Source organism: Schistocerca cancellata, chromosome 1 (assembly GCF_023864275.1).
Source record: "Schistocerca cancellata isolate TAMUIC-IGC-003103 chromosome 1, iqSchCanc2.1, whole genome shotgun sequence".
Classification (NCBI taxonomy): domain Eukaryota; kingdom Metazoa; phylum Arthropoda; class Insecta; order Orthoptera; family Acrididae; genus Schistocerca; species Schistocerca cancellata.
This window is the reverse complement of record NC_064626.1, coordinates 847,502,035-847,524,899: the sequence shown is the minus strand read 5'-3', so window position 1 is coordinate 847,524,899 and position 22,865 is coordinate 847,502,035. Positions and strand designations below refer to the sequence as shown.

At 47.4% G+C, this 22,865-nt stretch overlaps 1 protein-coding gene and 1 non-coding gene across 2 annotated transcripts in view; both read left to right on the top strand.

Annotated features, from left to right (window-relative positions):
- Nucleotides 1–22,865, top strand: part of LOC126188969 (fringe glycosyltransferase) — a 620,508-nt gene that overhangs the window by 184,966 nt on the left and 412,677 nt on the right. The gene's annotated exons all lie outside the window — the stretch shown is intronic.
- Nucleotides 1,452–1,525, top strand: Trnat-ugu (transfer RNA threonine (anticodon UGU)). The gene has a single exon. It is a non-coding gene; the product is annotated as a tRNA-Thr (tRNA).

Genomic DNA, 22,865 nt, shown 5'->3' with positions numbered 1-22,865 from the left:
GTGGTGCGGCTTGTCCGCCACCTGTGGGAACGTTAGCCCTACGTCCGTCCCTTGTGTCGGATTTGCAACGCAAATGTGAGGCTGGGGCAGGGGGGGGGGGGGGGAGGGGGCGTAGGCCTACTTGTCGGTGACGGCAACGGGAGCAATCGGACGACGTGACGTGACGTAGTGTGGCAGGCCCGCTCCCATTGTGGGAGCTACTCTTGAGTTGTCATCTCCTCGGTGGTCGGTGGCGTCGCTGTACCTCTGTGGCTGGTCCTGGGAGGTCTGCATGCCTTACGATGAATCCCGAAGCTGGTTGCATGATCCGATGAGGCCTGAATGACACTTTCGTTAACCAACGTTTTCTCAATCGCGAAAGTTTCTTTTTCACGGAGTGAACGTGTGAATTGCTGGGAGCGGTCACAGGCGGTGACCTATCGTATACTCTACTGTTCATAGAAACAGAAGTGCCCAAAAATGGTTCAAATGGCTCTGAGCACTATGGGACTTAACATCTGTGGTCGTCAGTCCCCTAGAACTTAGAACTACTTCAATCTAACTAACGTAAGGACATCACACACATCCATGCCCGAGGCAGGATTCGAACCTGCGACCGTAGCGGTCACGCGGTTCCAGACTAAAGCGCCTAGAATCGCACGGTCACACTGGCCGGCCCAGAAGTGCCCGAACGAAGTAACAGTGGGACCATGTTGCTGCCTGAGGGTCACTTCGTAAGTTTCATGCTTATAAATTATCACAATTAAATGAACTTTAGACTATCGGAGTATTAAATTGGTAGCGTTAATTTGTCAATAGTATGATCGTGTTAGCTAACCAATACGATCACGGCTAAAGTCATTGATATTACTATACACTATTGCTGATTCGGAAAAAAATTCAGTAATAACTGTTAAAGTTTGTCTACCTTCTCACACACCGAACTCCAGCACCAGCCATGACTCAGTGGAAGGTTCATTGGGCATAAATCACTCTCGATATCGCTTCATATTTGCCCTGTATTATGTCCACTTGATCTTTAACGCGATCACCCGCCTCGCGTCATACTATAGCTCCCCTGCCCCGCAAGACTACCAACGGCGGAGAAAGGTGAGTTGTACGCTTAAATCACCTTCCGCTATCCCTGCGTAACACTACTCGTGAAGACTGACTTCGCAAACCTCTTGCAGAAACGCACTGACAGTTACATCAAGATACAGGGGGTCTGATAACGGTCGAAACGTCACTATCAAATTAACCACTGGTGCAACTAGACATGTTTTTTTTTAAATCAAATTACAATGATATGAACACCCTTAGCTGCTTACAGGCGTTGACATACGTCAACGGGGAGAGTTGAAAATGTATGCCCCGACCGGGACTCGAACCCGGGATCTCCTGCTTACATGGCAGACGCTCTATCCATCTGAGCCACCTCCTGTCCTCGGCACACATTTTCACTATCCTCTGTGTCCTCGATGGCTCAGATGGATAGAGCGTCTGCCATGTAAGCAGGAGATCCCGGGTTCGAGTCCCGGTCGGGGCACACATTTTCGACTGTCCCCGTTGACGTATGTCAACGCCTGTAAGCAGCTAAGGGTGTTCATTTAATGGTAATTTTATTCTAACGAGCCACATGGTCACCGATGGACATGTCCGAAAGAACAGATACCATCTTAGTATATTTTTTTAATCATTTGTACATTCCACAGTTTCGGATTGGCTCTCGAATTGAAAACTGAGTAAATGAGTTGTAACCGTTGCTGATATTGGGCTTGCTTGTTCGACCATTTAAGTGTCAGGGGTAGTCCACGGAAAATTGTTTAACAAAACGGGTTGCTGCTGCTGAACAGTAGCTATCATGACTGTTGAGGAACTAGGGGACAGTTTTCAGTATCATACAGTAGTTCTTAGACCACCAATACAAGTACAACAAAAGCCATTCACTGACATCTTCATCCATTGCAAGCCGATGTTGATGGGTTTCTTTTGGACGACAAAAATAGGAAATTTATTCCTCAAATTAAACTTAAGTGAAATAGCTATAGATGTGCTACAGAAAGTGAAATATGAAAATTTGTTTGGATCGGTCCAGGAAACGTGTTAGGATAGCCTAAGTGGTAAGGCGACTGTCAGTGATAAGCGGAAAATCCAGGTTCGAGTCCCGAGTGGGTACAAATATTCATATGTCGCTGTAGCTAATATATGTACTCCTATTAAAGTTACGTTGAATTTCAGTAATTTCAATATTTGAAACTGTTGTTCATCAAATATAAATAGACAAAAATATGAGTCTCCCCGCCTATAGACCGTATGTGTTCAATAGATACCAAAGGCAAAAAACCTTGGAATACTGCTGTGTCAAAATTGAATGAATATCTCAACAGACGGGAAGATTAATTATGACACAATGGATCTTCGTTAACACTCGTTGATACGTAATCCCCGGTCGAATTCGTTCTGTGACACAGATAGAGGCAATCATTTCAAGCATAGGTATACCATGACTGGGTGAAACAGTAAAAAGAAAGTGTTAAGCTGCAGCCAGTCTTCCTTCAGTGGAGTACACTCCTGCTGCACGTTTAGAGGTTTAATACCATCATTAGGTCCATTGCGTGTTGTAAAATGGGGAAAAGCTGCCGCCAGTGACTTGAATTGCACCCAATAAAACGTACACGCATAAAGTGTTATTACAAACTGGGGTATTGCTCTATCAGGAAAATGTCAGTAGCTCAGTGACGGTACAGTAAAGCTGAAGGTCTTAGAGGGCATGAACATTTGTCAGTCATTAGTTTCATGTCCTTACGATGTTTTATATATAATAAATAAAAATAGCTGCAGGTGTTTCAATGTAACTAGTAAATGGTTTTTTTGCGGATTCGTGATACAGTAACAGTCCCAAAAGTTACGACACGCATTAAATCCAGAATTGGCCCATTTCAAAAACTGTTTGAAGTTTGATTACTCAGAATACTTGAAAATTGGTCTTTCGATTTATTTAGTACAGCAGAGTTTCTGATCTACAAGTAGGTTTCGTTATGTCAATATCACGAGGACGTCCTGAAACTTAATGCCTCCCCAATTCTTCAGATGAAAACTCTTAATGCTTTCTAAATAAAACAAACTTTATTAACATTCTACATCCATATTCTTCATGTCTACATTTTTGCAGCACTCTTGCGTTAGAGGACTCCGAATTGTCACTTGGCGGTGTGTGACGTAAGCATGTCGATTCATGAGGTACAGGATGCAGTAACTGGGTTCAGAATTCGAAAAAATCGTCAATACACGGAGCACACACTCCTTCAATATGACAATGCGAGACGACACACGAGAGCTGCGACATCTGCAACAATCCGACGCCAAGGGTTCACCGTCATCAGTCATCCTCCGTATAGTCCCGACTTGGCGTTATCCGATTTTCATCTGTTTCCAAAACTTAAAGAACTCGTTCGAGGACTTCAGTTTAACAGTAACGAAGCGGTGCAAACAGAGGTAAGGTTGCGGCTCCGCCAACAAAGTCAAACATTCTACAGTGATGGTGTCAACAAATTGGTCTCTTGTTAGGAGAAATGTGTTCGTCACCAGGGTGACGATGTTGAGACATGAAGAATAAAAGTGTAGAATGTTAATAACGTTTATTTTATTTAAAAAGTTTTTCGAGTTATCGTATAGAAAGATCCGTAGGTATTACTTTTCAGCATGTCCACGTGCAAACAGGTGTGTCTTAATGTAAGTCAAATATACAAATAATGATTCATTCCAAAACATGAATGTTAACTACCCTGAGAAAAGGTGAGTAGTAACAATTTTATTTTGGTAACGGAAATATCCGTTACCACGTACACACATTTTTTTGCGATGACGATAGTAATAACAGCTTTGTTCATCTGCGAATCACATTTTGAATGGTGTTAAGTACGTTATGGTATTAAGGGGGGTAGGACGTCAAACGGGACGACTTGGAGCTGGAGAGGCACCAGAGGACATTTTAATTTCCACTGTCTACGCTCTTACGAATAAATTCATAAAACTTTGTCAAAATGGCCAGAAAGGATTCAGGATTTACACTCATAACAGTGGAGGTTCAAAAATATAAGAAAATAATTTTTTTTACATTTGAAATTTGATCTTTTTCACTTACCATTGGCTGCATTTGTTGCTATAGGTACACTTTCCTTCATAAGTAAGGGAGATTCTTCGATGAATTTTCAACAGCGTACAAACCATACTTACAGGTGTATGAAACTCTAGTATTTTCCAAATGCATTGTAAACTGTGGTAAAAATTGAGATAATTAACTATAAAATTTGAGTTTTTTAAATATGAAGTTTAAAATGTAACAGCACCTTCATTTTTTCATAAATTAAATAATTTCTAGAGTTTCATAAACCTGTAAGTAAGGTTTGTATGCTGTGCAAAATTCATCGAAGAATCTCACTTACTTACCAAGAAACGTGTACCTACAGCAACAAACGCAGCCAATAGTAAGAGAAAAAATGATGAACTTTCACATGTAAAACAAATTTGATTTTGTTATGTTTTTGAACTTCCACTGCTATGAGTGTGAATCCTGAATCCTTCCTGGTCATGCTGACAAAGTTTTATGAATTTATTCGTAAAAGTATAGACAGTGGGAATTAAAATGTCATGTGGTGTCTCTTCTGCTCCAAGACGGCCCGTTTGATGTTCTAACCCCTTAAAGATTAAGAAAGTGAAACGATTCTAGTGTAGGACATTTACATCCTTACAGGTCTAGTTTGACTGGAATGGGACACACAGTTGTTCCAATACTTACGGAATTTTAGTTTCATCTTTGGTGATGTACCGCTTCTGCAGGACCGATATCGTTTTGTAATATTACTTCATCATCCGTAGAAAAGACGAAAAGTAGAGATGTACAACAACAATGCTTCTGACGACCGAAGACTTGGGAAGAACCCGTAAAGTATAGGCAAACAGCGCGGCTGCAAGTACAGCGAGTGACCGGCGACTCGCGTGAGTGCGTTGCGGTTTTCTTTGTACGCACGCACCAGCAGGGCTGCGGCGGAACCGCCAAATTACGGCTATGGGTTTCTTCCCGCATACGGCGCCCTGACGACACGGAAGGTGCACGCAGCTTTAATTGTCGCAGCCAGTGGGCCACTGTGTCATTACTCGGGGACGTAATCGCGACGGCTGGTGGAAGAAACCGCGCAGGAACTGCGGCCGCGGAGGCCTTCGGGGATTCGTGTGTGGGTCGCCGCCGCCGCCGCCGGCTGCGTTTTTGCCGCCCTTTGTGTGGCCGCGTTGCGTGCGGGCCGGTCAGTGGCCCACGCTAGCTGCTCCACTACCTGCCTCCCCCACGTCGAGGCGCAGCCTTCCGGCTGTGGACAAAGCGCGGCAGTAGACACGGCAGTTAATGCACCGACCAATTACGGGAAGCAAGCCCCTTCGTCTTAATGGAATTTAGACGCAACAAATTGTGATAGCATTAAGGGACAGTGAATGCCACAGGAAGCAGCCTGAAATCACCGAAAGGATCCGGTGGTAAATACAGTGACAGGAGAAAGATGCCAGTTCCATCACAAGGTTGTATTACCGGATGCGTGCGCTATTCAACGGCTTACAGTTGCCCCGCTAAGACGTAATCATTGGTTCTGCATTCAGGGAGCGATGCTGTTTGACGCAGACTTCAGGAGCTGGAGCGGAGCGTGGCGTGCAAGTTGGGTGCTCCATGGGTGAGGCGTCTCATCTTATTAGCGCTCTTTCCATTTATAGATTCGAATGTATTGACAGTGTGATCGGATGGCATAGAATCCTAGACCTACAGCACGCAGTTGGAACACGCAAATTATTCAAACAGTCCACTGGCTGCGCTGGCTAATACCGCAGCAGAATCCACATGCACATCTTGATCTTCACTTCGAAAATCACTACAGTGTGAGTCGATAGATGAGTGATTTCACAGTAGAGTTAAGCGTGCGTCAGTTTGTGCTCTGGCAGGGCGACGCGGTAATTGAGTTTCTCTACGAACGATTTTGCTTATAAATGGCTTCTGCGACCAATACTCCTGTACTTCTCGAATGTATGAAGTCCGTAGTAGGTTGCACGACATGTGAAATCAAGTGTGTACAAAGCGATGGGTACAAGTTCGATTAACAAGAAGCAGATTTACAGAAATCTCATCCATTACATATGAGGGACTTTCAAAAAGAAGCGAACCGGAGGCATAGTTACAGAAACCAGTACCTGCATGTTAGAAGTATTGACCCTGGCTGTTGAGACACTTGTCCCACTGTGAAGCAAGGCGGTGAATGGCTCATAAAATTCCCAGGGTTGCGATGTTCATCAGTTCCGCACGTACAGCTGGACGTCGTTGTCCGCATCCACACGAGTGCAGGAAAGATTACGTTGACTTTCCTCTTTGACCAAGATGATCCCCTTCTGATTCACTTCCTGCAGCGCGAAACAGTGAATGCTCAGCGTTACTCGCAAACTTTGACCACCCTTCGCCAAGTGATCAAATCAAAACGACCAGCAAATCTCGCCAGTGGGGTCATTCTGCTCCACGAGAATGCAAAGCATCATACTGCCAAGACAGTCGCGGCACTGCTGCAGAAATTCAAATGGGAGATTCTCGGCCAGCCTCCATACAGTCCGGACCTCTCTCCCTGCGATTACGCCATTTTTTATCTTCTTAAAAGGGCGATGAAGGGCAAACGATTCACCTCGAACGACGACGCCCAGCTGTACGTGCGGACCTGGTTAATATACACTCCTGGAAATTGAAATAAGAACACCGTGAATTCATTGTCCCAGGAAGGGGAAACTTTATTGACACATTCCTGGGGTCAGATACATCACATGATCACACTGACAGAACCACAGGCACATACACACAGGCAACAGAGCATGCACAATGTCGGCACTAGTACAGTGTATATCCACCTTTCGCAGCAATGCAGGCTGCTATTCTCCCATGGAGACGATCGTAGAGATGCTGGATGTAGTCCTGTGGAACGGCTTGCCATGCCACTACCACCTGGCGCCTCAGTTGGACCAGCGTTCGTGCTGGACGTGCAGACCGCGTGAGACGACGCTTCATCCAGTCCCAAACATGCTCAATGGGGGACAGATCCGGAGATCTTGCTGGCCAGGGTAGTTGACTTACACCTTCTAGAGCACGTTGGGTGGCACGGGATACATGCGGACGTGCATTGTCCTGTTGGAACAGCAAGTTCCCTTGCCGGTCTAGGAATGGTAGAACGATGGGTTCGATGACGGTTTGGATGTACCGTGCACTATTCAGTGTCCCCTCGACGATCACCAGTGGTGTACGGCCAGTGTAGGAGATCGCTCCCCACACCATGATGCCGGGTGTTGGCCCTGTGTGCCTCGGTCGTATGCAGTCCTGATTGTGGCGCTCACCTGCACGGCGCCAAACACGCATACGACCATCATTGGCACCAAGGCAGAAGCGACTCTCATCGCTGAAGACGACACGTCTCCATTCGTCCCTCCATTCACGCCTGTCGCGATACCACTGGAGGCGGGCTGCACGATGTTGGGGCGTGAGCGGAAGACGGCCTAACGGTGTGCGGGACCGTAGCCCAGCTTCATGGAGACGGTTGCGAATGGTCCTCGCCGATACCCCAGGAGCAACAGTGTCCCTAATTTGCTGGGAAGTGGCGGTGCGGTCCCCTACGGCACTGCGTAGGGTCCTACGGTCTTGGCGTGCATCCGTGCGTCGCTGCGGTCCGGTCCCAGGTCGACGGGCACGTGCACCTTCCGCCGACCACTGGCGGCAACATCGATGTACTGTGGAGACCTCACGCCCCACGTGTTGAGCAATTCGGCGGTACGTCCACCCGGCCTCCCGCATGCCCACTATACGCCCTCGCTCAAAGTCCGTCAACTGCACATACGGTTCACGTCCACGCTGTCGCGGCATGCTACCAGTGTTAAAGACTGCGATGGAGCTCCGTATGCCACGGAAAACTGGCTGACACTGACGGCGGCGGTGCACAAATGCTGCGCGGCTAGCGCCATTCGACGGCCAACACCGCGGTTCCTGGTGTGTCCGCTGTGCCGTGCGTGTGATCATTGCTTGTACAGCCCTCTCGCAGTGTCCGGAGCAAGTATGGTGGGTCTGACACACCGGTGTCAATGTGTTCTTTTTTCCATTTCCAGGAGTGTAGCAGCCCCGGCAATCTTTGGAGACAACCAGTCACCGCACTGTCACGTTGGGACAAGTGTCTCAACAGCCAGGGTAAATATTTCTAACATACAGGTATTGGTTTCTGTAATTATACCTCCTTCTTGTTTCTTTTTGAACGCCCTTATACATGGCTAAATATGCCTGTAACTTTGCTAAAGCGTACTTGCAGTCGAAATCTACTTCGTTCCGCGCTTTTGCACCAGTATAATATCTAGTCAAAGTCAGACTGATTCGTAATACCAATTAATAACCTGCAGAGACAACTTCATGTGCGGAAAGTGCGAAGCTTTACCTAACAATGTTAAAACATCAGTTTCGTTTCAGATAAATATACCAGTAGTCAGGAAATGGGGCAGAAGGAATCCCAATTACTGATTTACCATTGGTTGGGAGGGATTACCAGTTCCAGTACTCAGCTGAATATCAAGAAAAACTTGTCGAAAGTATGATCCAAATCGATTTTATTTGTGTGAGAATGTTGTCCATATTCCCAACCAAAAAGGCGCTCTCTCTCTCTCTCTCGTGTGTGTGTGTGTGTGTGTGTGTGTGTGTGTGTGTGTGTGTCGGCCAGGGTGGCCAAGCGCTTCTAGGCGCTTCAGTCCGGAACCGCGCGACCGCTACGATCGCAGGTTCGAATCCTGCCTCGGGCATGGATATGTGTGTTGTCGTTAGGTTAGTTAGGTTTAAGTAGTTCTAAGTTCTACGGGACTGACCACCTCAGAAGTTAAGTCCCATAGTGCTCATAGCCATTTGAACCATTTTGTGTGTGTGTGTGTGTGTGTGTGTGTGTGTGTGTGTGTGTGTGTGTGTGTGTGTTTTGAAATATTTTCTTATGTGTGGGTGTAGAGAGAAAGAAACAGGCTTATAAGGAAATAAAATTAATTTTTACAGTTGCCTTTAAATTTTGGTGTAGCACTCCTTGCTGTATCTTCACACGTCGCCGAAATGAAACCTTTTCGAAGTTTACCTTATCCCTGGAGATTCTCAATTTTGCCGTTCTTCTAATAACGATTTTACGTCGTGTGCGTTTCTAATGGAAGGCGATGGGACTTTTTAGCTGCATTTTCTTCTCTTCTGTTGCTGATTAATATTGGTATACTGGTTTTCAGGTAACTCAAGGAGACTGTATTGCAAACACTCTATATTTCAATAAGATACATAAATTTTGTCCTGCTTATTGACGCAGGTGGCACTTAACGTACAGCTCATGCCAGAACACAGATATAAGAGATAAAAAAAAGATCCGTTTGATTTCTCCGTTGATATTTGTTAAATTCCTTGTAAATCGTTATAGAACGTAATTATACATTGTCAATAAAATTGCTTTCATCACCAGTCCTTGTACCAATTCTCATTACAATCATCCAGGAAGAATTACTCTATACAAAATTTTTAAAATTAATATTTTTTCTCTTAGATTAGCTGTTACTCCATGAATAAGTTCGTTGAGAAATTTATTTGTCGTTTCATCTACACTTGTGAAAGGGAACTTAGCTTTAGAATTTGGGAAGCGTTCCTTATATTTAATTACGTATACATAATTTCGATTTTATGTTAAAATTTCTTGACTTACGTTGTAATGCGCAGTTGGATTACACTGAGGTGACGAAATTCACAGGGTACCTCCTCATATCTTTGTCTGATCTCGTTTTCCCCGGCGTAATACAGAATTTAGACGTGAAACGGACTCCACCAATCGCTAGAATGCCTTGCAGAAATATTGAGCCACGCTGCCTCTGTTGCCGTTCTTAATTACGAAAGTGTTGCTGGGTGCAGGATTTTGTCGTTCCAACTGCCCAGAATGTTCTTCAAACTAATCGCGAACGGTTGGTGTGGGCTTCGTGGGGCCTGCACGCCACTCGAACCCTACGATCTGCTCTTACCAACTGAAATCGAGACTTGGCCAAGTTTTCCAGTCCTCGAGGGTCCAGCCGATATGATCACCAGCCCAGGAGAGGCGCTGCAGGCGATGTCGTGCTGTCAGCAAAGGCACTCGCGTCGGTCGCCTCTGCCACAGCCCATTAACGCAAATTTCGCCGCAATGTCCTAACAGATACGTTCGTCGTACGTCCCACATTGATTTCTGCGCTCATTTCACGCAGTGTTGCTTGTCTGTTAGCACTGACAACTCTTCTGCGGAAACGCCGCTGCTCTCGGTCGTTAAGTGAAAGCCGTTGGGCACTGCGTTGATCGTGGTGAGAAGTATCTCAGCACACTGTAGTTCTCGGAATATTGAACTCCCTAACGATGTCGGGAAACGGAATGTCCCGCGCGTCTAGCTCCAATTACCATTCCGCGTTCGAAGTCTGTTAATTCCCGTCGTGCGGCCATAGTCACGTCGGAGAAGTTTTCACATGAATCACCTGAGTACAAATGACAGTTCCGCCAATGTACTGCCCTTTTATACGTTCTCTACGCGATAGTACCTGCCACACCTCCATGTGCGTGTCGCTAGCCCATGACTTTTGTCACCTCAGTGTAAGGTACGTGCTAGACTCCTTATCTTGTTCAGTTACGTTTTATATTGTAATGAAATCAGAATAATGTCAGGTATTATGTGAAGTAATTGTGTCTAGTGAAATAGGCTGTGTCTCAAACCAAATAAAGTAAAATGGAAACCAGTTAGGCTCTTGGGATTGCTAAATATTTCCGTACGTGACTTGTGCTCCTTGTACTAGAGCAGAGCGGGTTGTTTTTTTAGTAGCGACGACATTGGACTACGGCGCAAGTGACTGGCGTTTCAAAAAAATTGTTCAAATGGCTCTGAGCACTATGCGACTTAATTTCTGAGGTCATCAGTCGCCAAGAACTTAGAACTATCTGAACCTAACTAACCTACGGACATCACACACATTCATGCCCGAGGCAAGATTCGAACCTGCGACCGTAGCGGTCGCTCGGCTCGAAACTGTAGCGCCCATAACCGCACGGCCACTCCGGCCGGCTGACTGGCGTTTGTTGTAAGCACAGTAGAAATGTCAGGTCAGTAATGGTCATCGATCCTGAAAAGCAGTGCTGCTGTCGATTGTGGATCGAGTGAGCACGTCGGCTGGGTGTTGCCCAGCGCGCCCCCGTGTGAGGACAGCGGCAGACTGACAAAGCTGGCTGTACCCCCGCCGGCAACAGGGAGCGGGCAGCCCCGTGCCGGTCGCGTGGCGCCGCGCCGTGGCCGGGCTGTTCCCACGGCCGCCTGCACGCGCCACGCGCCGCACCAGCGCTCGCTGTGCCAGCTGCCGCGGGACACTCGCTGCCGCTCCACCCACCACTTCACTAAACTCAACCACTTCCGAAACTTGTCTCTCAGTCTCGACGTTGATATTGCTGCTAACCTGGCTCTTTTACCGCCACAAATGTGTCAGAACGACACGAGAAAAAACAAAATGTACACGGCATTATCTCGATGAAAGGCAATAATAAAAGTTATTCGTTAGGTACTTAGAAATAACATGCTCACATCCGCACTTAGCAAGGTACCGTGCTTTGTATGACGGACGATGCGTGCACCAGACCCATTTTGCCCACCACGCGTCCTCGGCCGCTATTCCATTCTCGAATGTGGGAAACGCCAGTTCAAATGCTTCAAATGGCTCTGAGCACTATGCGACTTAACATCTGAGGTCATCAGTCCCCTAGACATAGAACTACGTAAACCTAACTAACCTAAGGACGTCAAACACATCCATGCCCGAGGCAGGATTCGAACCTGCGACCGTAGCGGTCGCGCAGTTCCAGACTGTAGCGCCTAGAACCGCTCGGTCACTACGGCCGGCTGTTCGCCAGTATAAGAGATCAGTTGCTTGCACTGCAGTTGAATCAGTTCTTAGCAACGTATATTGCTGTCTGTTGCTGGTTTGGAGCAGAGCCAGTGGGTTTCCGCGCAGAACGCGGAGCGTACGCTAGCCCGTCGTCGTTTGTCCCCGGCCTGGGGCGGTTACCTGCCCTGAGCACTCCGTCCCGTCTTCCACAGACTCGCACAGACGACCACCAGTGCTGCCACCAAAAGCACAGGGGCGGTCGTTCTGCTGCTCATACAGACGGTCCGACGTATCCATCACGTTACACGTACGGCTAGTTGACCTTCTACCCATATTCGCAAATGTTTTCAAGTGCGTTGTTTGGAGTATATCTCAAGCACTGAAGCCACGGTAAAACGCTTGACAATCGGCACAAAACGCCGTGCTGTAAAGGCGGGCTGAGTCACAACGTGAGTGTGGGAAAGCCAGCGGCAACGGGTCGCCACGGCACGCGGCGGTCACGTGCACGGGCTGCGGGGCGCGGCGCTTCACTGCTCGCCGCCAGCACCTGCCGTGCCTCCCTGTGGTGAGGGGCGGATTTACGCGTAGACCACGGGATACCTCGGTAGGCGCTTGTGTTTTCTGTCGACTTGTTTAAAAATAAAAGTGTAATTTGAGAACCTGGAAGGCAAGTAAGCATCACTGTCGTTAGACTGGCTTTTGTTTATTTGTTGAATTGAGTTGGAGGGAGATTAACCCCAGATTACTAAACCCTCGTAAAATTTACGATTGCAGCTGGTATCTCATCGCGATTCTCGCCAGTATGGACACATGAGACATTTGCACTTAGTGCCTTCATGACAGACGTTGTTAACAATGGCTTAATTATCGCCTGACTCCAAAGGTTTCCTAACACTGATGCTCTTGTAAATATTACGAATGTTTAGTAATGGTTTGCGTGTTTTCTAATTGTGACATATTTGTTTTATCACTTAGAATTTCTCTTTGTTACTGTGGCCTCTTAAGTGCACATTGAATGCAGAGATGATACAGTAGTACATTGTTATTCATGTCAGCTACTTTTCTGTCACTGATTATGAAGAAAAAGTAAAAGCTCCGTCCCAGCAGGCCATGAAGGCCCAGCGGTACCGACGCTACCGTTCGGACCGACCGGCCGCCGGGTCATCCTGAGCCACAGGCGTCGCTGGATGCAGCAATGGAGGAGCATCTAGATCTACATTTATACTCCGCAAGCCAGCCAACGGTGTGCGGCGGAGGGCACTTTACGTGCCACTGTCATTACCTCCCTTTCCTGTTCCAGTCGCGTATGGTTCGTGGGAAGAACGACTGTCGGGAGGTATAAGTGGGGGGAAGCAATATATTAGATACCTCATCTAGAAACGCACCCTCTCGAAACCTGGACAGCGAGCTACACCGCGATGCAGAGCGCCTCTCTTGCAGAGTCTGCCGCTTGAGTTTACTAAACATCTCCGTAACGCTATCACGCTTACGAAATAATCCTGTGACGAAACGCGCAGGTCTTCTTTGGATCTTCTTCTATCTCCTCTGTCAACTCGACCTGGTACGGATCCCACACTGATGAGCAATACTCAAGTATAGGTCGAACGAGCGTTTTGTAAACCGCCACCTTTGTTGATGGACTACATTTTCTAAGGACTCTCCCAATGAACCTCAACCTGGCACCCGCCTTACCAACAATTAATTTTGTATGGTCATTCCACTTCAAATCGTTCCGTACGCATACTCCCCGATATTTTACAGAAGTAACTGCTACCAGTGTTTGTTCCGCTATCATATAATCATACAATAAAGGATCCTTCTTTCTATGTATTCGCAATACATTATATTTGTCTATGTTAAGGGTCAGTTGCCACTCCCTGCACCAAGTGCCTATCCGCTGCAGATCTTCCTGCATTTCGCTGCAATTTTCGAATGTTGCAACTTCTCTGTATACTACAGCATCATCCGCGAAAAGCCGCATGGAACTTCCGACACTATCTACTAGGTCATTTATATATATTGTGCTCAGCGCACCGCCCTCCCGGTCGTTTGTCAATATACGAGACCGGAGCCGCTACTTCTCAATCAAGTGGCTCCTCAGTTTGCCTCACAAGGGCTGAGTGTACCCTGCTTGCCACCATCGCTCGGCAGACCGGATGGTCACCCATCCAAGTGCTAGCCCAGCCCAACAGCGCTAAACTTCGGTCATCTGACGGGAACCGCTGTTACCACTGCGGCAAGGCCGTTGGCCTCTGATAAGAAAGAGATCGACGAAATGTTTAACATCAGCGCCTGTGTAGCTCAGGTAGCCGAATTGCGATGACATCAGCTCCGATTCTGGTGAAAGTGCTTCTTTAAAATTCTTTGTCAGCACATTGTGCCCAGATGCTTTGCTAAATTTTACTTCCATTAATCACGGCAGGCATTTCACACAGGAATGTTAGTACAAATGAACGGCTAGAGTCTCGTCCGCTATGCGCTGCAGCGCGTCACGGCATTCGCTGTCGCGTGGGGCCGGAGGTTATCTGGAGGGTCCGCCTCCCGGAGTGATAGCAGGGCGTGCTGTGCCCACCTCCCGCCTCTGTAAACTATACGGACGGGCTGTCTGCAAACAACGCGTGCTGCTCGCCTCCTGTGTTACCCTGGGCTTGAAAACATCTTGTGGCCTGCAACAGTCCATTCGCAGTTCTGCACGTTTTCCCTTTAAAGCTCTTTTAGATAAGTGTAGCGTGCTCAGAGCGAGCTAATCTCACTCCGCAGGATAAGGCTTCATAGAGTAGGATCTTTTCTTGGTGGGAAGATTTGAAAGGGGTGCACTCAACCTCGCGGTGCCAGTTGAGGAGCTACTTGACAGAGCAGTAGCTGCTCCAGGTCGCGAAAGCTGAAAACGGCCGGGAGAGCGGTGTGCTGACACCACGCTCCTACTAAGCGAATCCAATTACGCCATTGGAGGAGGATGAGGCGGCGGTCGGTCGCTACCGATGGGGACCGCCGGGGCCCGTAGGCGGAGTCGGAGTTGACAGTGTTTAAAATATGTACCGATTTGGGGAGCTAAATAACTGATGATGGTCGAAGTAGAGCGCATATAAAATGTAGACTGGCTATGGCAAGCAAAGAGTTTGTGATGAAGGGAAATCTGCTAACATCATGTATAGATTTGACAGGAAGTCTTTTCTGAAAGTATTTGTATGGAGTGTAGCCATACACAGAAGTGAAACATGGACGATAAATAGTTTAGACAACAAGAGAAAAGAAGCTTTTGAAATGTGGTGCAACAAAAGACTGCTGAAGATTAGATGGGTATATGACGCAACTAATGAGGTGGTACTACATAGAATTGGGGAGAAGAGGAATTCGTGGCACAACCTGACTAGAAGAAGGGATCGGTTGGTAGGACACGTTATGCGGCATCAAGGGATCGTCAATTTAGTAGTGAAGTGAAGCGTGGAGGGTAAAACTCATAGAGGGAGACTAAGAGATGACTATACTAAGCAGATTCAAAAGGATGTAGGTTGCAGTAGTTGTGTGTATTGTGTTTTGAACCGGGACCTAGAAACAACGTCCCTGCCGTACCCCTTAGTGGTTCACAACCCCACAAAAGGCTACAGCAGTCCACTCACCTCATCGCCGACCCACGCCGAAGCCAGGGTTATTGTGCAGTTCGGCGCCAGTGGACCTCCCAGGAACGTCTCGTAAGAGATGAGGGTAACCGCAAATGTTCGCGTGGTAGAGTAATTATGGTGTACGCGTACGTCGAGACTGTTTGCGCTGCAATCGCCGACATAGTGTAACTGAGGTGGAATAAGGGGAACCAGCCCGCATTCGCCCAGGCAGATGGAAAACCGCCTTAAAAGCCATCCACAGGCTGGCTGGCACACCAGACCTCGACAGCAATCCGCCAGGCGGACTCGTGCCGGGGACCGGCACGCCTTCCCGCTCGTGAAGCAGCGCCTTAGACCGCGCGGCTAGCCGGGCGGGCTTGCAGTAGTTACTGGCAGATGAAGAAGCTTGCACAGGACAGAGTAGCATGGAGAGCCGCATCAAATCAGTCTCTGGACTGACACGGACGACGATATAACGTGTGAAGATATAAGATCTTAACGCAAGGCAATCATCAAATTTGAACATAAGTACAGTTTTTATTTCTTTTTGTTATCAGCCATCCGGTAAGTTTTTATACAACCCCTGCGTTTTCCTTTATCACGCTAGACATTTTACCTGGTAATATTTACAACGTCCAACATTATCGGTAAGTCTTAGATTATATTGTTTTCCTTTAATCTACCGAAGACATTGGTGTAAAACAGAAATTAGTGATAATACTCGTAATAACGCTGAGATAATAGAATCTCGGCAGATCACTTCTAAAAGTGTATGAAATGGAGAAACGGCTAAACTCTGTACTCCAAATTTCAGGGGGGTGGGGAGGGGGGAGAGGGGGGGGGGAGTGAAGGTAGTACACCCTCGTGTCCCCATCATCCCCTGCCTGTTCTATCCTCTCCCATTGCTAAAGTTTATGCCTTCAGGTTTGGCATATACTTTCCGTACTGCATCTACGGTACGTCGCAGTAACGTAGCTCTGTAATCGTAGTTTTTTTTTTCTCCTCTCCATTCCACAACCAATTCAGAGTAGTGATACGTGAATACATATCATCAGGCGACATTGCTCTCCTTAAAGTTGTGTCGTTATTTTTACAACAGGTATGTTTCGTGCAACGAGTTAATGTACTTTGTTCGCTATACCCTTTCCTGTGTTTTCAATAAGACTCTTCAAGTGGCTGAAGTAACGTATATTAAACAGAAAAAGGTACAAAATTAAACAACGTATAATTTCGGCCATGACGAGACTGGTCTAACCCATCATAAGCCACTCGGACGCCAAAGAACATCAGTGATGCCACCAAAAATACATTCCTCTTCCCTTTCCTTACCCTTCCTAGTTCCCGTAGCTCTACATGTGCAGTCACATGATGCATGGTTTCCTCATTTCGCTGGGTGAAGCTATTTGTTTAGCCATACTGACAGCATCGTCTTCGAATTAGCGTGAACCGAATAGGGATACTATGTGGGAGCATTAATCATGATGACAAAAAAGGCTTTAACCGAGTTCCCTTTATCACCAGTCTGCTGGGTTACGTTATACTCCACCGCCGCTGCTGAATATTCCAGAGGTCGAAAAAACGTGGTTCAAATGGCTCTGAGTGCTATGCCTAAAATGGCTCTGAGCACTATGGGACTTAACATCTGAGGTCATCAGTCCCCTATAACTTAGAACTACTTAAACCTAACTAACTTAAGGACATTACACACATCCATGCTCGAGGCAGGATTCGAACCTGCGACCGTAGCGGTCGCGCGATTCCAGACTGTAGCGCCTAGAACCGCTCGGCCACTTCGGCCGGCCAGAGATCGACTTGTAGATGCTGTACACATAATGATAAGAGTTCTCCGGACGCGGGGTGAGAGGGTCATCCCTGCAGCTCGTTGTAGTAGCGCGAACTTCAAAGCAGGCGTGGAGGCCATAAAGCGGTAAAATGCTCTGAACTTCCACAGTACCCACATCCCTTTCCAATAGCATGGAGCGAGTGCAGCTGATGAGACGGAGAAGCCACGGCCCGGCCTCCACAAAGCGCCCACTGTGCGCTGTGCTGGCGCGGCCGCACTCTCACCAGAGCGAGCCGAGCGCCTCGGCAGGCCCTAAAGCGCGCGCTATCTGCCGTCCTGTGTGTGACTTGGGATTAGGGCTGTCTGCCCAGGGAGTGGCTCTTCTCTTCTCTCCTCGCCTGAGACTCGGCTCCCAGCCCTGCACCGCTCTGGAAACACGGCTCTCCCGCCATTGCGCTGTGCTGCCTTCCTCCGATTCGGCTCTGCCTTCATTAAAGCACATGCACCTACGACTTCACTAATCCCTGAGACGCACGAAAGATTTCTTCTCTCCGCAGCAGTACATCACCTGCAGGAAAAAAGTAAAATACTTCTGTATTTTTCTTTGAATAACTTTGGTGGGTAGTATATCCTACAGTCATCTTTCGTACACAATCGATCTCTAAACAAAATGTTTCGCAATATTATCTGCCCAAATATAACATTGTCTCACGTCAGGGAGCTACATCAGAACTTACAAAAATTGTATTACCATTTAGTCCTAGTAGCGTCGGAATGCTGTGGTTGCCAGTTTACTGGCGGTGACTTCATTAGCGATAAATGCCTTACGTATGGAAGTTACGTTCAAGTGTTTCTGTAATTTCACATTCCTCGGACGAAGTGCAAGAGGGGGTGCGCTTGTGAATCAGTCAGCGGCCGACCGTCTCTGTGAAACAGGAATTGACCGTCTTAGCACGTTTTCTTCTTCTTCTTCTTCTTCTTCTTCTTTTCTTTTAAGAGATGTGGCCCCTTCACGCCCGCACCATGGCGGTGACCAAACCAAAAGTTCTACTGTCAACTCCGTCAGCATGTTAGTTATCTAATAGGTGGATCACAGGATGCAGGGCTGTGATGTTATCCATGCGTCTGGGTAAGATTACAGATTAACACGGTCCATCAGGTGATACATAGCGGACGAAACGCGAATGAGGGAAGCAATTTGAAGAGCAGAGGGAAAAAAGTGCCAAGGCTCGTGCCGTGGGAAAAAAACCTCTGGGACAGTGGGATGGGTAGTAAGAGCAGTAGTGGCTTACTAGGTGCGATAGTTCATGCAAGGTAGGATTTGTTAGTGTTGGTATCGTGCATCATTACCATGGCAGGCCCAATCAAGACATCACCAACAATGCCTGCCCAAACGTTCACAGAAAATCTGTGTTGATGACGTGATTGCACAATTGCGTGCGGATTCTCGTCAGCCCACACATGTTGATTGTGAAAATTTACAATTTGATCATCAGAATCGAGGAAGTACAGTACATACTGACGAAACTAAAATGAGCTCTAACATGGAAATTAAGCGTTTCCGGACACATGTCCACATAACATCTTTTCTTTATTTGTGTGTGAGGAATGTTTCCTGAAAGTTTGGCCGTACCTTTTTGTAACACCCTGTATATTGATGGGAGATCGGCCATAGATCTCACTGTGTGTGTGTGTGTGTGTGTGTGTGTGTGTGTGTGTGTGTGTGTGTGTGTGTGTGTGTGTGTTCCCTGTGTGGTGCCTGTTATTCGGAAAGTGTGTTCCAACTGGATATCCAGTAATGGTGGGTGATAAACAGGGGCTCTCCTGTACCGTTGTGTTTGCGTGTACTTGGCCATAGATGTAGATGTTAGGTCCTAGAAAGTATGTTTTTTGCTGTGTTATGTTTCCATCTGTGGTTGTGGTCGTAGTTCCCCAGATTCAGAATGAACGGGTTCTGCGAATGTCTGGAGTTTCTGTATAGTTTTGTGGTGAGTTTGTGGATTACCTCCGTGAGTCTCAAGTCAGTGTTCCCGGTGAAGATCTGCGATGCGTGTGTATCGTGGAGCATTGCTTATGATTTTGAGTACTTTGTTTTGCATGATCTGCAGAGGGCGCAGGCGTGTGGGCGCAGCGTATCTGCAGACAGGGTCTGCGTACGTCATCAGGGGTCGAATAAGTGTCATGTACAATGACCTCGACACCCGTCTGTTCAGTGTGCTACGCCTGTTGAGCATAGGATAGAGCTGTTTGAGCATCGCGCTTGCTCTGTTGGTCATCGTGTCCAACCAGACACCGAGGTATTTGACTTTCTCGCGGAAACGTATTGGGCGTGCATGTAGAGTTATTGGTCTGCAGTATCGGTGTTCGCGCAGTTGCTTCGGTCTTCTAGTGAACAGAACGGCTAGCAAGTATGGTGATTACTTCTGAATAGAGCCATTCGGTGGTATCATTGTCGTGGGTGTTCGGTTTTCATCTGACTACCCGTTTATAATTAAAACAAATGACTACGAAATTGATTGCTAAGATGAATTCGATTACTCTGAAGTAAGCAATAGCCTGCAGACCACAGCTTACATGACAAGAAAAATGTGATGAACACAGTTTGACTTCTGCGCAAAAATATCGGTGGAGGTGGAGGTGGAGAGGAAGAAGGTTTGACGTCGAGGATAGCATGACATAAGTAATGCCGTGGGGAATCGACCTGTCATTCCTGTGTAGTGAATTCAAAATGCGATGAGAAAATGAGGGAAAATCAAAGACATCCATCTGAAGATTAGTACCGGTATGTAAATTATGTAAATTTCTGTCCGTGTCTGGATCACCGGGGTGGTAATATTATCTAGACCGGTGAAAACAGGCGAAGAGACGTACATACGTAGTCACCGCGCAGACTGTGCTCGAAACGGAAGAGGTAGAACTGAGTTTCCGGATTGCGAAGATGGAAGTCTGTGTGCGTTCTAGCCGAATGGAGCAGCAGCAGCGTAGCGTGGGAGAGCAGGCGGGTATGCGGCTACTGTGCAGACCGGCGTACAAGGCGGCGGCTGTGGGCGGCTGCGGCTGATAGAGCGGTCAGCGCCTGTGACACCAGGGCCTCTGTGTCCGGCGGCGGACCACCGCCGGCGCCGCACACGTGTCTACCAGCCGCGAACGGCGGACCCGCCTGCCCGTCGTCGGATGCGAGCACCACCTTGGCGCCGCAGCTGACGCTGAAATTGAGCCGAGTAGCTAATCCACCTTAGTATTACACTACTGGCCATTAAAATTGCTACACCACGAAGATGGCGTGCTACAGACGCGAAATTTAACCGACAGGAAGAAGATGCTGTGATATGCAAATGATCAGCTTTTCAGAGCATTCACGCAAGGTTCGAGCCGGTGGAGACACCTACAACGTGCTGACATGAGGAAAGCTTCCAACCGACTTCTCATACACAAACAGTAGTTGACCGGCGTTGCGTGGTGAAACGTTGTTGTGATGCCTCGTGTAAGGAAGAGAAATGCGTACCATCACGTTTCCGACTTTGATAAAGGTCGCATTGTAGCCTATCGCGATTGCGGTTTATCGTATCGCGACATTGCTGCTCGCGTTGGTCGAGATCCAATGACTGTTAGCAGAATATGGAATCGGTGGGTTCAGGACGGTAATACGGAACGACGTGCTGGATCCCAACGGCCTCGTATCATTAGCAGTCGAGATGACAGGCATCTTATCCCCATGGCTGTAACGGATCGTGCAGCCACGTCTCGATCCCTGAGTCAACAGATGGGGACATTTGCGAGACAACCACCATCTGCACGAACAGTTAGACGACGTTTGCAGCAGCATGGACTATCAGCTCGGAGACCATGGCTGCGGTTAGCCTTGGCGCTGCATCACAGACAGGAGCGCCTGCGATTGTGTACTCAACGACAAACCTGAGTGCACGAATGGCAAAACGTCATTTTTCGGTTTATAGCATCATGACGGTCGCATCCGTGTTTGGCGACATCGCGGTAACGCACATTGGAAGCGTGTATTCGTCATTGCCATACTGGCGTATCACCCGGCGTGATGGTATGAGGTGCCATTGGTTACACGTCTCGGTCACCTCTTGTTCGCATTGACGGCACTTTGAACAGTGGACGTTACATTTCAGATGTGTTACGACCCGTGGCTCTACCCTTCATTCGATCCCTGCTGAAACCCTACATTTCAGCAGGATAATGCAGGTCCTGAACGGGCCTTTCTGGATACAGAAAATGTTCTACCGCTGCCCTGGCCAGCACATTATCCAGATCTCTCACCAATTGAAAACGTCTGGTCAATGGTGGCCGAGCAACTGGCTCGTCACAATACGCCAGTCACTACTCTTGATGAACTATGGTATCGTGTTGAAGCTGCATGGGCAGCTGTACCTGTACACGCCATCCGAGCTCTGTTTGACTCGATGCGTAGACGTATCAAATAAGATTACGGCCAGAGGTACTGATTTCTCAGGATGTATGCACCCACATTGCGTGAAAATGTAATCACATGTCAGTTCTAGTATACTATATTTGTCCAGTGAATACCCGTTTATCATCTGCATTTCTTCTTGATGTTGCAATTTTAATAGCCAGTAGTGTAAAAAACAGATGCTTATTTCATTATACAGCTTACACGGAAAAATTCTAGAATCGTCATTTATCACATATACAGGCTAAAACACATAATTAATAATTTAATTTCAAAAGTAAGAAAAACGTTTACAGAAAATGTGCTTCCGAGCTTTAATATTCACAGAACCATTGAAAACATAACAAGTTTCAGTTCAAAAAGGTAGGTCCAGTGGAAATTGAGTTAAGTGTTTAGGAGCTTGTGAGTTCTACAAAACGGATATGTTGCCCATTTTATATGTAAAATAAGATTAGCTAATATAATAGGCATGGGTGCATTTGTATAATCAGCTTCAGTGGTCGATCGTGCGCCCAGCTTACGCCCCACTTCCCTCTCCCCACTCGTCTCTCTCCGAAGTTGGCCTCCAGGTACAACCGCCTCTGCTACTAACCATGTGCCTCTAAGCCGTTGTTCACACTCATTCATCTTAACGATTCGCTGCGTGTAAAATTCTGTCCAACCCGTTCGTCTGACGGCCCGTGTTCATCTTGGACTTCATTCGCTTGCGAAGGAAACTACTCCGGATTCGACCTATCGCTGTAAGTTTCTCGACCTTCGCACGCAACTTAGCGATGGTACCCTCTTGTACACTGGTGGCTGACTGACCGTAGTGTGGTGTGTACCTTCGCCATTGGTACCGACCATTTTCGTTATCGGCTTCCAGAACGCTGCTAAATATTTACAGCAGGTCTCAGTACCCTCTATCAGGCCACCCTGTACATTCGGCTTCAGTCTTTTTGATTGTTATATGCGCCGATTCTCTAAGTGCGCTTCAGAGCCTGTGTGTGCTGTACACAATCCATCCCTTAGTGCAACTTGCTCACTGCTGAGGGAGCCACTGTGATGTTCATGTGGGTTCCTAGTCACGTCGGTCTGAAGGGAAATGAGACTGATGATGCAGCTGCCGAGG